Genomic DNA, 15527 nt, shown 5'->3' on the forward strand with positions numbered 1-15527 from the left:
CGGTAGCAACAAGATTCCCTCCTTTGCTCTATTCAGGCAGCACCAAGGGGATAGAAATTGTATTGAGAATATTGCCCACTGCTACCTTTTACAGAAAAGCTTCAGTGACTCATTAAATCTTTCAGAGGATCCTCCTAAGGAAGACGATTTAAAAATGCTTAATATAAAATATTATCTAACAAAAATGCTACTGACATTTGAGTATTCCTCTGGCTGTGATCGGCTCTGCCCTCAATTCATGAAGGCATCCACCTTAAATTAACAAATTAAACCAGGAGCAAACTCAATGTCAAAGGTAGAAACAGGGCAAGTGGAGCAGAGGTTTTAAGGAAGTTGGAATCTGTACTTTTAAACTACCTGTAGTTTTTATCTTCTTTAACATCATTTACTACATTCATAGCCAAATGATGCTCAAGAATTTTAGTATGGCAGAAATTCAGCACCCGCAACAAAGGGTTAGTTTGTATGAAAGGTTCACAGACTTTGCTTATTGTTCCATGCAGTATCCGTTGTCAGTCTCAGATTGTTCTACACAGGAATTGCCCATAAGGCCTCAATTTGCAGCCCTACCCCCAATCTATTCATGAATACATTAAATAGATTATGAACTGGCTGAGTGACAGATCTCAATAATAGTTGTCAACAGGGAAATCATCATCAAATGGGAGTGTTTCTAGTGGGGTCCTGCATGGATGCTATTCAGATCTTTTATCAAGGATCTAGAAATAAGTAAAATTCACTGCTGACAACATTTTCAGGTGACAAAAATTGGTGGAGTGGTAAGTAATGATGAGGACAGGGCAGTCATACAGAGTGATACGGATCACTTGGTAAGCTGGGCCCATTCAAACCAAATGGTTTAAATATAGCCAAAATGCAAATTTATGCATCTAGGAACAAGGAATGCAGGCCACACTTGCAGAATGTATCCTGAAAGGGATCTGGGGTCATAATGGGCAAACAACTCATCATGAGCTCCCAGTGACATGGGGCAAGAAGGGCTAAGGTAATCCCTGGACGTTTAACCAGGGAGTGGTAGAAAGGAGGTAATTTTACCTCTGCACATGGCATCAGTGAGATTGATACTAGAACACATTCAGTTCTGGGTGCACATTTCAAAAAGGATGAAGCTGACCCCAGTGGAACTAGGAGAAGAAGGATCTGGAAATTCAGGTAACAAGGGACTGACTGCCCACCTCTGCGTCTTGTGTTTGACGTTTCAACAGCCTGTCATGGCATGCAAGAAAATCTGGAATTACCCTAGTACCAGAACAAACACTACCAAATGATAGGTGGGCAGCATATGTGGCAGGCCAGGCAGCAAGGCCTATCAGAGCAGTACTTCACAAAGGGGCAGTATTATTTCTGCCATCTAAAAGGAGAAGAGATTATCTCCTTCTCCTTGAGCCTTACAGGTCATTGGTGGAGGGGAGATCTAGCACAGGCCACTGTTTACTAGGCCACCCTTAAAAGTCTCTTTGTTTTCCTTTCTCTAGAGGTCCTTGCCTTGGCAGAACAGAGCCTAGGGTCAGAACTCACAGGTGCAATCACACAACTTCCAAGGCAAGCAGTCCTCACTTCCATGCACTTCTGAATGGTTGCAGTCAGTTGTGGAGTCTCACGTCCCTGGTTCTCAAAGGGCATTATGCTGTATCTGTATGGTCATTACAGAGTGTTGTTAGACTGTTAGAGAAATATAAACAAAGCATTTTTATTGAACAAGGACTGTGTGTAGTGAAAGTACAACCCTTACCGCCAAACCATTCTGTACCATTTTCCCATCCTTCTTTGGATTGCCTCCGTTCACACTGAATTCTGGTGCTATGGCTCATTCAGTCCTAGGTCAAAATCTTTAGTAAAAAATAAGTGTTGCAAACTAAACATCCATTTATCAGCATTTGTCCACAAATGGCTAGTCAGTTACTGAAATAACTAGTGCAGAGAAATTCCTAATGAGAAGAAACAGAAGATTTAGTACCTGTCAGTCACTACGCTGTCATCTTACCTAATATAACCAGTATTCTTGCACTCATGTTACAGAAGGAGCTGTTTATAAATTAGAATGGCACTGAGTATTTAAAGTTGTAACTCCACACAGCATTCCTGGGTAAAAGCACATAAGCAACCATTCACCACTGATTACAGAAAAGGGGTTTGATCCATTTAAGAGCACCAAACTCAGGCACCATGATCTGAAATAATTAAAAGTCAACACACATAAGTAAACATCACACACACCAATTATCTACATAAAAATGGTGGGGCCACTTAGCACATCTACATTTATAGTTTTTCTTGCAAGTCTGTGCTTGTATCCCTCAGTGGTTATCTCTGTTGAGACTACAACCCACAAAAAGCTACGCTCTTGCTAAACAAGAATTTATTTAGGAGGGAAGGGAAAGAGAAGGGTATTTTTAAAGTGGTATGAGACAGTGTAACTAAGTAAGAAGATGAAATAGAGGAAAGAAAAATGCAGGCAAAATGAAAAGAATATATTTCTATTGAGGAGATCAGTTAGGCAGTAGAATGCCCAGCCTGAAAGCCCACTCCACTAAAACCAAAGAGAGTCTTTCCATGATTTCAGTGAGCTTTGGGCCCAGGTTTTGGGAATTTCACCATGGTATTAAAGAAAAGTGCTTATTTTTTTCATTCCAGAAAAGTGGACTTTCACTCAGGCATCTGAACAATAGAAACTACAATTGCAGTTAGAGATTGGAAAAAGACAAAAGGTCTAATGAGGATCCTTCCTAGCCTGAGGTCTGCAGCACTGGAGAAATTAAAGGTAAGGGTGGGGTGAGGCATGTGCATGCACACATGTGTGCAAGAGATTTTTAACCCCCACATACTTTCTCCCATCCCAAATAATACTTACAACTCATTAGGTAGTCTCCACTGCTCTGTTGCTGGAAATTAGGTTCAGAGTTTGTGTCACTATTGTAATGGGTTATTGATCACTTCTCAAAGAACTTCATAGATCATGGGATTTAGAATCCATTTAATGAAAGCTAGCCTTGATAAATCTATTACAAGTCTTGTTAGATTTCCCCAGTTTTAAGCTTGCATTTTTTCCCATCACATTTTTATATTCAGCTCTCCTTGAACATATATCCCTTTTAGCGGTTTGATTCATAAATTATATTTTTCACCTGTCCTAGGATTCCTGGGACAGTTTTTTTTTTTTAAGAAATGTAGTCTGCTTTCCTCAGTACACTAAAATAGACTGTGCAGTGTGGCCAGCTGCTAGAGACTAACGGGTAGTCTGCAGGATCCTAGGAGGTTTAATTCCACTTGTGTGCAACTCTATCTTCCATATATGCATATGTTCCTTTCTAGTACTCCCTCCTCAATGTAAGTGGCATCACAGTCCCACAGGAAATGGAGTAAACACAGCAGGTTCTGATTGTTCTCTCACTTATACTAATTTTAGACCAGCATAACTCCACTCATTCCACTGGAGTAAACGCCTACTTTACACCAGTGTGAAATCAGAACAGGATAGCCTGGGAATTGAGACAACTCAGTGCTCGAGGCATTTATCAGCATACTGCAGGACCACTCCTGGATGGACATGGAGTCTGAAATACCTCACACCCGTTGAAGTGCCCCCTCAGCCCTGGGTTGAGGTCTCTCTCTGCCCATATATCAGGGCTGCGTGTAGCATCCATCTTTCTAGTATTTTAGTGCCGGCAAGGTATTATGGGGAAACTAGCACTGCTATGGCTGTGCTGTGGGTCGGTCAGTCTCCAGGGCTGTCAGCGTGGCACATTTCAAATGCACGAAATCTGTTTCAAAAATTAACATTAACACTAAGCACTAGGATTAAAGTGGCAAGAGGGAAAAAATTAAAAGCAAAGAAATCCAATTCACGCCCGTGTGACCTGTGCTCAGAGGACACATGCAACTTCTTAACTTCTCTCTTTCCCTCCTGGTTTTTTGTCTTCGCCTCAACGTGTCCAGTGTGGGTGTGAGCAAGTGTGCAGAATCCGCTCAGGAATGTATGTGATGAGGAAAATTCAAAGCAATACTAGGTATGTAATCTCCTCAGAGAGGGCCAGCTGATGATGATGATGCCCTTACTCGTGCTTCACCTTATTCTGTGATGAGCACCACTCAGTGGGCCCCATAGTGGAGGAAGGTACTATTCAGTGTGAGTAAGAGGGTGAGTTTCTAACATGCACACAGCTCTGACACTTTTTACCTTGACACTCCATTATTTTTGCTGTCCTTAACCGCAGCCCATCCTGCCATGTTATTACAAGTTACATCACCATGTTGTTAAAAACACCAACCCTCTGCTTTGTACTCTGAGCACAATCCCACTATTGTAATGAAATACAGTCCTCCTACAAGAATTTAACCATATGAAAAAACAAAAGTTATGTACAGTGCATTGGCATAATTAATGGTACTGCTACTGCCTTAGACTAGACAGTAGGGAGAGAGCCTGACTCCGATCTCATTTACATGCTTTAAATCAGGAATAACTCCAACAAAGTTAACTGAATCTCACTAGCATAAACCCAGTCTACATGGGATAGTCTCCTTATATGATGGGTTTTAATCCTCTGCTGGAGAAACAAAATCATACCCAAATGCTTTATCAATGAATAACTAATTATTTTTCCCTCTCTTATCATCAGCACTCTACCCCAATCACATGGCGCATATTTTCACAAAACTTTTTTTCTTTTCTGCATCATTTTTTAATAAATAAATACACATCACAAGACTGAAGTAATCATCACTACTACCCAGAGGTATTCTGAATCCATACACTGTACTGACAGCACCAAGGCAGGGCTAGGCAGTGTAATAACCCACCTCCCCTTATTTACACTTACAATGTCTGCTTAACATAAATGGCTTTAGGCCCATCAAAGGCAGTAGAGTCCTTCATCTCAATGGATCAATAAGAAACATGACAGATGGTGACACAAGTTACCTGGGGCCATAACCTGCTAAGAAGGCCCAGGGACCTAATTCAGCCTGACTTCTTTGCATTGGGACTTTTCATCACCTGGCTTGTAGAAAAAGCAGAAGAGGCACAGTGCTAACAGTTTCCCTGGTTACTTCACAGCATTGAAAAAGATGGAGAGAAATGGCAGCAGCACTTAAAATCTCTCCAGCAGATCTTCAGTGCTAAGAGAAATCAGTGCGCGTGAGGCCTCAGCACCCAAATTTAAGTCACAAGTAAAACAGGAATGTGGAAACTAGTCCACTTCATAAAGCCATCATATAACTGCTTCACTCATAGAATCATAAAAGATTAGGGTTGGAAGGGACCTCAGGAGATCATCTAGTCCAACCCCCTGCTCAAAGCAGGACCAACCCCCAACTAAACCACCCCAGCCAGAGCTTTGTCAAACTGCACCTAAAAAACCTCTAAGGATGGAAAGTCCACCTCCCTAGTGAAAAAGTTTTTCCTAATATCCAACTTAAACCAACCCCACTGCACCTTGAGACCATTGCTCCTTGTTCTGTCATCTGCCACCACTGAGAACAGCCTAGCTCCATTCTCCCTAGAACCCCCTTTAAGATAGTTGAAGGCTGCTATCAAATCCCTCCTCATTCTTCTCTTCTGCAAGCCTAGTTTCCTCAGCCTCTCCTCATATGCCATGTGCTCCAGCCCCCTAATCATTTTTTTTTTACCCTCCTCTGGACTCTCTCCAATTCATCCACATCCTTTCTATAGTGGGGGGCCCAAAACTGGACCCAATACTTCAAATGTGGTCTCACCAGTGCTGAATAGAGGGGAATAATCGCTTCCCTAGATCTGCAGGCAATGCTCTTACTAATGCAGCCCAATATGCCATTAGCTTTCTTGGCAATAAGGCACACTGCTGACTCATATCCACCTTCCTGTTCACTGTAACTCACAGGTCCTTTTCTGCAGAACTGCTGCCTAGCTAGTTGGTCGGTCCCCAGTCTGTAGCTGTGCATGGGATTCTTCTGCCCTAAGTGTAGGACTCTGCACTTCTCCTTGTTGAATCTCATCAGATTTCTTTTGGCCCAATACTCCAATTTGTCTAGGTCACTCTGTATCCTATCCCTACCCTCCAGGGTATCTAACACTCCCCTCATCTTAGTGTCATGTGCAAACCTGCTGAGGGTGCAATCCACCCCATCCTCCAGATCATTAATGAAGATGCTGAACAAAACCAGCCCCAGCACCGACTCCTGGGACACTCCGCTTGTTACCAGCAGCCAGCTAGACATTGAACCATTGATCACTATCCGTTGAGCTGCTGAGTGCCTTAAAATGGATTCCTTGAGGACCTGCTTCATGATTTTTCCAGGGACTGAAGTGAGGCTGACCAGTCCATAATTCCCCACTTCCTCTTTGTTCCCTTTTTTGAAGATGGATACTATTTTTGCCTTTTTCCCGTCATCTGAGACCTCCCCCCAATCACCACGAGTTTTCAAAGATAAACACTCAGAAGAGGTTCATCACTATGCAGCTCAGAATTCTACAGCAATGTTTACAGAGCATCTGCCTAGTGTCTGTAGGGCTCCCATCTAATTACATTGACTTTTCACCTTCATAAACATAAAGCTTTGCATTTGTTTTCATGTGCATTTAACTGCCAATTATTCTTCTTCTTCAGATCTTTCCAGGATAGCTCACTAGTTCTGTCACTGTTTATGCAGAACTACTCCCATCTATTAGCATTTGATCTAAGTACGAAAGAGCATACTTTCTATGGCATCAGAATAAATGATAGTTGTGAAATTATCATCCTTTTTGGATCCCTAAATTGATTTATGCAAGCAAATTATGGTATGATTTCTGCAGCTGACCCATGCATGGCATATGCTAAGAGAAAAGGTGCGCGTTACTTAGTCACTACGTAGAGGAAACGGAGCAGGTTGCAGAGGTGATGCATTCAGTGACTGTGGAGGATAATGGACTCTATCACCATGGGCAAAGGGTATTTGCTTCCAGACAACCAAAAACTGGAATGAAACAGCAATTCACTTGCCCTTCAGGGCTAAAAGATGCTGCTGCATAGCAGCAGAGAGAAAGAGGAAATCAATGCAATGGAGGAGTGAGAAGAAGAATTAAAGGAATCAAAAACAATTCTCTAGTCACTTGTTGACAGGAATCGATGCCTAAGATGGTGTTCGTCTTGTTTTTAATTTAATTTAATTTTTTCATGTAGCTGAAGGATCTTTGTTCCCAGCAATGACATTTCAGACTTTCAGCTGCTTTATTCAGACTTGTATCCAAATATTTATGCTCACCTGCAAACTGTCAAGGAGAGTTCACTAACAATAAAGGGAAAGAATAAAGTTGTTTAATGATTATCAGAGTACATTCATGGATGAACAGTGCATGTGTTGAAGTGGTGGTGGTGAGCAGGGTGGGTGGGAAAGGACAGCATATCACACAAAACCAGTACAATTTACTTTCTTGCCAACTTAATCGATGTTTAAGCTCTTTGGATGCTAAGGCTGCTATGGTTGTTCCTCCATTTTAAACCAATATAATTAATAAGAACATGTAAATTGTAAGGTTTTGGATGAACATAGAATTTGCAATAGAAGAGTAATGAAGAGTTACGCTAGAAGAGTAACTCTTAGAAGAGTAACTAGGCTCTCATTTTCTGATCAACTTATAAATGTGGCTATAACTTTTTGAACCAAAGCCCGGATTCTCTACTTTGGAAACTGGCACGTCATCCAATCTTAAACCAGCTGTTTTTTCATAGTCATCTCTGGGCAGCTCCTTAAATCTGTAATGTAAATGTCTAGGGTTAAACTGCTGTTCAAAACCACTCAGTGCTGTCCAGTTAACTCTTTGTAGATATTTGGAAACTTGGATGGGAAAATCTTGATCCACCAGGAATCATGGGAGGGAAATTTATGTTGTTGGACATCTTAAGAATGAAGGAAAATGAATTTAAAAAAAAATCTATTTAAAAAGGGAAAGGAATTAAATTACCATTCAAAAGCCCACACATTCCTTGGTAAGGAAAGAACAAGAAGCTCACGTAGTTACTCCAGCAATAGCACGTTTTCCTCTTACTATATACGACTGTCTCTTTTATTGAAATCTCTGCAAAGAATTTATATCATCCAGCAGAGATGATATTCTGGAAGGTGAATGCAGTAGTTGGGGACATTCATAGTTTATTAAGCATGCTCATTAATAGTTCATTAATTCAGATCAACTATTGAATTAATAATAAACTATTAATTCAAAATGTGATTTTGATTTTTTGCTATAGCATCTAACAAATAAGCTAATGGCCAAATTCAATCTCCCTGCTTCTGATGACTTCATAGTGGTCTTACATACGTCACATTTTATTCTTAAACATGGAAATGAAAGGGATGCATTGACTAATATTGGTTTCATGCGAGAAGGATACTAACTCCATAAGACCTAGGTGAGCAAGTGTTTGAAGCAGAATGACCCGCTCTCAACACCCTTCTGAAGCAGCACAAAGTCATTAATAGCCTTCTGTTGCTCAAAGGTTCATTCATACATGTGAAGGAAAGAATTCCCATTTCAGCTGGTATAAAGCAGACTGTTCCACATTTCTAGATCTCACAAAGCATGAAACATACTAAATGAATGGCTGATTACTGGAATTGCAGGCCAAGGCAGCAGTTTTTTTCATCCTTTCTAGGCCAGATTTTCAGTGGATTACTTTCACTTATAAATGTGAAATTGCAGACACTTGTGCCTGCACTTTGCACATACCAGCACCTATCCATATGCACGAACATTTTTACATGACCTATAAATAGTCAACTGTTTGCATACAAGTGTTAACATATGCATCAGAAAACAGTGATAAAATATGTTTTGGGATGCAAATCATAATACTTGTATGTGCAATGATTCCCCCAGCCATATCAGGGATCAGCAGCAGAACCTGGACAGTCAGTGCTAAAGCACAGGCCTCTGCTTCTTTAGCTATGAGTTAACTAGCAGGCTATGTGGTTGTTCTAGGGCCAGGTACGAGAGGGAGACATGATTATGTGCACTTGGCATAGGTACAACTGTACTTATATGTTAGGCTATTTACATGAAACTCATGAGTTTTTTTGCACCTGCAAAGTGCAGATCCACATGTGTTTGCACATGCAATTTTGAACATACATAAGCAGATATCAGATAATAGCCAGGTTGAAATTTACCCCTATGTCCTTTGTTACCATAAACTTCAAGGACATTCCATTTAAGACAACATCCAAAAAAGGGCTCATGAACACATGCCGGACAAAAATACGACAAGACAATCCTCTCACAATGCATTCTGTCTTAGATATTTGGAAGACATCACACTGACATCTAAGCATAGTATCTAAGTGCTCTTTTCAAGGCATGTCCAGTGGAACTTGAAACTACAGAGGCATGTGGAAATAAATAATGAAAATAAAATTATTCAGACTATGGAACCTCCAAAATGTTCAGTGTGGGTTTGTTTCAAACTTTAGCTCTCTCTTATTTCATCCTCTGATGTAGCTCTCTCTTTTCTGTGTTCTTCACCTTTAAATCTCCAAAAGGATTCTCAGTCTGCAGTGATGGGCAATATATTGTCACAAAGAAAGCAATCAGGTTTCTTCTTCTTGGAGACTGCTTTCTCTTGTTTTATTGTCCTCTCTCTAAAATAAAATCATTCTTGGCTTAAGTATGCACCTAACTTTGAATGCACCAGTTCCATTGAAGACAATGGTACTACCAACTGATTTAAAGTTAGACACATGCTTACATACCTTGCTAAATCTGGGCCTTAACCATGTTACATTTGCTACATTTTGAATGCTAATATCGGATTTCAAAATCACAGTATTTTGCAAAGCTTTTACAAAGCTTAAAAAAAAATCTCTCATTTTCTGTCTTCCTCTGAAAATGTTTATCTTTAGAGAAGTTCATAAGATGTACAGAACTGTCATCTGTTAAGCTGTCTGTATAAGTTTAGCAAGAGTGATTTAAAACACTAATTTACATTTGTTAGTTCAAGGTTGTTTTCAACTATTATAGTGATTTCAAAGATGAAAAAGTAGTGAGAAGCTTAAAAATATCCTTTGAAAACTAAGATGATAGTTGCCCGCAGGATTTTTTGCCCCCCTAATCAGACTGGATAGAGGAGTTGTCACTTATATCTAGTTCAGTAACAGATATGGTTTAGTTATTAAAATATTAAATCAGAGAGAAGACAGATTCAAATACAAAACAAAATTAGTTCAATGTATCAAATTGCTGCTTCCATAAATTATGTTTTATAATTTATTTTGGTAAAAATGGAGATGTCATTTAAAAATGTGACCAAGTTACATGATAATTGAGACCCCATTTCAATTTCTCAAGTCTGCTAGTATAAGCTCAATAAACAATAAAGAAATGTGGTGCGTTTTCTTTTCTAAAACTTATGCTTTCCAGATAGATGCGTGCAATAAGAAACGATGTTTATTGTACATAAAGATTTTAATACAATAGCCACAGAGGAAACAGCTATCTGACTAAACAGAGAAACACAAAGAAGAAGGCAGGAAATTATTGTAAACCTTTTACCAACTACAGCTGAGCAAATAAGTCAAACAAACAGCCTTTTTTTCTGTGTACAAGATGTCCTTAAGCAGATTGCAATTTCCTTGGGTTTTTTTTTTAGTTACTTAACAGGTAATACCTTTTCTTTCATTTTTTTTTTTAAATACAAGATGTATTGTGAATATTCAAAATTAAAGCTGTATCTCTTAGTTTTGTTTTGCCATATAAATCACTTGGTAGTTCATCTGTTCCTTGACTAGAGGGGGCACACCAGCTCTTGTAGGCAACTCTAGTTGTGTGTGCTAATTGATAGCGAGCTGTCCACAAATGTTTCAGCCAGAAGAACTCACCTGATTGCTCACGGGAAAGAAAGCTTGAATGGGTATAAGACTGTGCAAAGCAAAGTCATTTAAAAATTCAACCAAATGTTTGTGGATTTGTTTTTTTCATCTAATATCATTTGTTTGCCATTGTGATGGTTGAGAGTAGGACTCATAAGAATGGAAATACATTGCTAAACAAAAGGGTCTAAAGGGTATGGCTTTGCCCAATCAAAATCAAATAATACAAGACTGTAGGACAATAGACCCTAGTATTGGTAGAAAGAAAGAGACCCCAGGAGCCTTTTATTGTCATTTAAGTGCTCACATGACGCTGATTGTCCTAAACAAGAAAGATCCCGTTTTCTGTGCCAACTCTTGTGCATGACAGAGCAGACAAGGTCACAGATCTCATTCAAGCCTATGCATGTAATGTCACACTAGACAAGGAACTAGTGTAGTTCATATGCATTTGCCTCCAAATCTGCATAAGTGGCCATTCCTTTTCCACTGGCTAAGATGGAAAACTATTTATTTATTGAGCACTACCTGTGTGTGTCTACACACAAATAATCCCTGCCATGAAGAGCTCACACTGTAGCACAGACTCAGAGGAAGGCAGTTCAGAGACTCAAGACCCTCTAAGACTTCAGGCACTTCTGTCCTCCAACGTGTGCCATTTCTCATTTAAAATGCCAAATCTTTGATCTGCGTGGCTCAGCAAAATTCCCAAAGTCCTGCTGCTCTACTCTTAGGAATGAAATTTCCTTTACTTTAAACTTAAAGTGGACTGTGTTTGACGTAAAAGTCTTGAAATAGGCTTCACTTGGGGTGAAAACCTTCAACAATGGAGAACAACCTATGATTATCAGGAGCCAGCACCTTGAACTTTTCATGCACTGCTTAATGCACCGTGAGAAACTTGTGTTTTAGAAGACAATGAAAATTTTAGCTGTAATCCATTTTGTGATCAGTCAACCAAATTACTCATTTTCTTGTCTGCATGAGTTAAAATCACATCTCTGCAAGTGTATGGAACAAGAGTGTCTGCACAGGTTTTTAAATGGACATAAGGATGTATTGCATCTTATTGATAAAGCATTCAGTGACGAGGGAGTTTGTGTAAACAAGTGATTCATGGTGAGATGCTTTTGGAAAAAATCTAGTTAGAATGTCAGAGCCTAAAAGCATGTCTACACTACAAACTTTTCCTGAAGCAAGTTGTGGTGGCATAAAGCTGCCACAGTTAATCTATTCACTAGTTACATTCATACTGGGTTCCTTACATCAGTGCTGTATGTACTCATCAGGAATACTTGTTTTGATGCAGAGTATGGTGGCTTCATGGGTAGGTATCCCAGCATGCAAGTCACCACCATCCAGCACACTATCTTTTGAGAAGTTTTGGCAAAGCACAGTGGGGCACAGAATGCATAGAAATGAGTCAAGCAGGGTGATTGGGACTGTGGGATCAAGTTCCCAACATGCAACGTTCTCCAGCCCATCATGCCATGATTTTCACGCTGGTTTTGAAAATCCTACAAACCCACATTGGATTTGTTGCTCTCTGCTGGGAATGTGATTTCCTAGAGTGCAAATTTCTGTGAGACATAGTGAGAACCAATTCAAGATTTTTGATGGTGTTCATGGAGTGCTGGTTCTGGGACCAAGAAAGGATACCTGATTGGATTGCATCGTAATGCAGACTTGGGATGCAGAATTTTTGGGGATGCCAGGCCACATTCCTGGATCTGTGTGCTGAGCTCACCCTCCAGCACAGGGACACCAAAATCAAACTACACTAACAGTGGAGAACCCCGTGCTGATCATACTATGGAAACTTACACCAGATTGTTGCCAGTCAGTGGGAAATCATCATGAAGTTGGAAAATCCACTGTGCAGGCCATTGTCATGCAAGTGTGCAAGGCTATTAACTGTGACCTGTTACACAAGACTCTCACTCTTGGCAATGTGCAGGACATAATGGATGGATTTTTAGCAACGGGGATCCTGAATTGCCGTAGAGCAAGAGATGGTACGCATAGCCCTATTTTGACACCAGTCCACCTTGCCACAGATTATATCAACAAAAAGGGGTACTTTTATACAGCTATGCGAGCACTGATGGATCACCAAGCATGCTTCACCAACATCAGTGTTGGCTGGCCAGGGAAGGCGCACAAGACGCTCCGGACTGTTCAGAAAGCTACAAGCAGGGACTTTCTTTCCTGAGGGGCAGGCTCTGGTTGGTAATCTTGAAATGCCAATAGTGATCCTGGGGGACCCAACCTAACCCTTCCTCCCCCGGCTCAGGAAACTGTACACCAGCCACCTCAACAGCACCAAGGAAAGATTCAGCTACAGGCTCAGCATGGCCAAAATGCCAGTTGAATGTGCTTTTGGTAGATTGAAGAGGTGCTGGCACTGTTTACTCATCAGACTGAATCGAAGTGAGAAAAAATTCCCAAGAGATATAGCTGCCTGCTATCTCCCGAATTACATCTGTGAAGCAACAGCGGAAAAATTGCCACTGGCGTGGAGGGCGGAGGTGGAGCAGCTGTCTGCTGAGTCTGAACAGCCAGAGACAAGGTCTATCAGAAGAGCTCAGTGTGGAGCTATCCGGCTCGGGGAAGCTTTGAAAGAACAGTAACAGCGAGCCACAGTAGCTGTGGTGTGCTGTGCTTTACTTGGCTCTGCAGTTTGGGGGCCTGTAAGGATAACTACAGCTTCATATACACTAATCTGGGAGAGCCACGGTTGATGTATGTGTAGCTAAAATGGACATGAACGTTCCTTCCCCATCTTTAAGCACTGTTCCATTCATTTATTAAGGTTGTAATGTATTTGCTTTTAACTTGCAACGTATTTCTGATGATTTTATACATCTTCTAAAGTTCGGGAATGGTTTTTTGCCAATATGAGGCTAATTAAAGGAAATGGGCAGTTTTAAAAACGTAGAACTGTTTCATGAAAGGTTTTTAATTTCCTCTAGAAAACCTACAGCCATTTTGCTGTCTCCACTAATTCCTCCAAACAGCTTTTAATTAGTAGTTAGTTGCACCCATGCAACGATGCAGAAGTTTCTATGCAGAAGTTTTAGAAGAGGTGTGAGATTAAAATCACATTTCATTCACTTCTTTCCAGTTGAAGGAGTGTTCATTTCTGGTTGACATGATAGCAATTAATAGATCCTTTCAATTGAATTGTTGTATATATGTAAAAATCAGCTACTTGTTTAAAGTGACTTTACATTCGGACCACACTGCATTGCCAGAAAAAGTGTGCATACTCAGCTGCAATAATGACATAATTATGCTTTAATCTGTTGATTCATTTCACAAGATCATCCCTAGAATGAAAATATCAGTTTCTCGTAATATGGTTTTAACTATCTTAATTACCCTGTGACTTACAGCTACAGCAAATGAGAAAACTTAAATTACAAAAATCCTTCCTTTAATTAGCCGACACACAAGTCACTTTATTTTAATTTCAAGCTGCAATTTAAAAACAAGCCTCTTTGAAATGTTCCTAGTTTATTTCAATGGATTCTATCAAAATGTTCTTCCAGGAGGCACATGAAGCTCTAATCCGAGTCCATTTACTGTAAATAATTTATTGTAAAATGTTAGTATAACAAACAATTAGGGCTGGGGAAATTAATTTTGCTTCAATTTTGTTTCAAATCCACTCAAACATTGTAGATTCAAAAGTTTTGACTCAGATATGAACGTCATTGGGCTTACATTGTGCTTAACCAACAAAAAAAAAAAAAAAAAAAATGGAGGGGAAAGGAGAAGAAAGAATAAATCCAGTGGCAATATAAGGTGAAAACAAAAGCAGAAAGTTGGCAAAATGAAAAATAGATACATGCTGTGCAAAAGGAAAACACAGAAATCCAACAAACAAAGGTTGACCGCATATACACCATGCTAGGCCAAACTCATTACTGGTTGAAAGCGCTTTAGAGCAGGGGTGTCAAACTCATTTGCTATGGCGGGCCAGATATGAATGAAATGTACTTCAATTGGGCCACACATACCATAAATCGAAAAACTAGGCACAACCATTTTTATGTAGTATTATATTTTATTTGCTAGATATCAGCGATATAAAAACTGCAGTAAATTCACTTCTACAACTACTACTATTTTACAATTAAAAAGAATCGATCAATGATTAAGAATTATAGTACTGCGCGATGCCCCAAAACCACACTATCCCTCTCCCACCTTTTGAAGCTCTGTGTCTCGTGCATATCTTGAGCACAACGCCACGAGATGTCACGGCAGCACGCACTGCCGCCAGGGTCCAGACCAAAAAGGTTGGTGGGCCGTATCCGGCCCGTGGGCCGGATGTTTGACACCCCTGCTTTATAGACTTTTTTTGGAGGACTCTGTATTCCAGTGGCAGGGAAAAGTATTTATTAAATATTATTATTCCTTCAAAACAGAGGATTTACAATGTAGCTTGGCTCTTGGAATTCATACAGAAGAATCTCTTGGGCGGAGTAAAACAACAGGGACATCCAGGCACTAAATACTACAAAAAGATACCATCTTAATGAAGCCAAAAGTTTTTGGCTATTGACACAGACCAGCTAACCAGGGATCCTCATATATGAAGCAACTAAGGGACTTTAGGCTGGAACCATGCTCATTTTCACTGTGATAAGAGGAAGAGCAACCGGGGAGATGGAAATTGT

General features: G+C 40.1%; 1 long non-coding RNA gene across 2 annotated transcripts in view; it reads right to left on the reverse strand.

Annotated features, from left to right (window-relative positions):
• Positions 1 to 15527, reverse strand: part of LOC137147879 (uncharacterized) — a 175752-nt gene that overhangs the window by 137942 nt on the left and 22283 nt on the right. The gene's annotated exons all lie outside the window — the stretch shown is intronic.

The sequence above is a fragment of the Emydura macquarii genome, unplaced genomic scaffold, assembly GCF_026122565.2.
Source record: "Emydura macquarii macquarii isolate MOO-44397 ecotype Brisbane River unplaced genomic scaffold, CSIRO-AGI_Emac_v2 contig_71, whole genome shotgun sequence".
NCBI classification, from domain to species: domain Eukaryota; kingdom Metazoa; phylum Chordata; order Testudines; family Chelidae; genus Emydura; species Emydura macquarii.